This window comes from Ambystoma mexicanum (genome assembly GCF_040938575.1).
Source record: "Ambystoma mexicanum isolate Mex_15411 chromosome 12 unlocalized genomic scaffold, UKY_AmexF1_1 Mex_chr12_unloc.2, whole genome shotgun sequence".
Taxonomy (NCBI): Eukaryota; Metazoa; Chordata; class Amphibia; order Caudata; family Ambystomatidae; genus Ambystoma; species Ambystoma mexicanum.
Genome location: NW_027182323.1, coordinates 12,256,574 through 12,257,867, shown reverse-complemented (window position 1 = coordinate 12,257,867; position 1,294 = coordinate 12,256,574).

Here is a 1,294-nt window from a genome sequence, read left to right as displayed (position 1 = left end):
CGGGTCAGTGCCGTGGGAACAACACCCCGCAATGTCACACAGTGCCGCAAGCGGTGGGACGATCTCCGGCTCAGAGTCAGGAGCATACTATCAGCAAACATGAACCAGGCAATGGCAACTGGGGGAGGATCGGAGTCCCCTATTAAATTGCAGCCATGGGAGGAAATCTGTGCCTCCACAATCGGAATGCAGAGCATTGAAGGAGTAGGAGGAATGGAGAGAGGAGCCCCGACATCAGGCGATGCAGGTAGGTGGCTCAAATCAAGGCATGCAAATCTCACCTAAGTCCATTCATGTGAAGTACAATGTTGGCCCATAGTGTAAATGCAACACATCAGCAGGAGACTGCCCACAGATACATCCGATCTGCACCCTGTACACATGCAGTATGCACACCCTAACTGCAGGCACCCACATACCTCCATGCTACTTCCACACAAAAGGGAGACAACTTTTTTCCCCTGCATCAAATGTGCGACATGTACCAACTGATAAGATGCCAGTCGCCACAATGCCCGGCCAATGTCCGCAGACCCATCAATAACACTCTCCCTCCTTTGTCCCACCACAGGCTCAAATTCCGACCTTGAGGAAGAGGACACCACTGCCTCCACACCCACCAAGAGGGCCAGGACAACTGTGCCAACACCACAACCCTCCACCTCTGCCGTCCCGAGGAAAACCCCACAGCAGCCAAAATCCATGCAAGGAAAACAGGACAGGGCACAGACAGCCACCCCAGCAGGCAGTACAGAAGCAGCAGCAGCAGCAGACATCACACAAATCATGCCCACAGAAGGCACAGCCTCTGCTGCAAGCAGCACTATAGGGGAAACTGCTGCCATTGCAGCCTCCTCCGATAGCGAAGCAGGGATCTTTGAGGAGAGTGATGTCAGAAGCCCCACAGCCCACCCTCATTCCCCCTACCTGTCCCTAAGCAGCCCGCATGCGGATGCCACACAGGGTCAGCCAGAGGATGACGATTGGCCAGCCACTCCATCCCCGCTGCAGGGGGTGATCAGCCCAATGGGTATACCACTGCCATTAGCCATGGGCCAGAATACCAACCATTCCCTGGAGGCGATTGTCACCCGGCAGCAGCAACTTTCCTCGCTGCTCGAAGAACATGTTGCAGAATGTGGGGGGTCAAGTGCAGCAATGGAGAAATGTGCTGAGACAGTGAAGGGCGCTATAGAGTCCTCCACAAAGGACATCTGCGCGGAACTTGCTGCTGTGCGGCACGCCATCACTGACCTTGTGCAGACAATTCGGGACATGTGTCCAAATGAGCAGG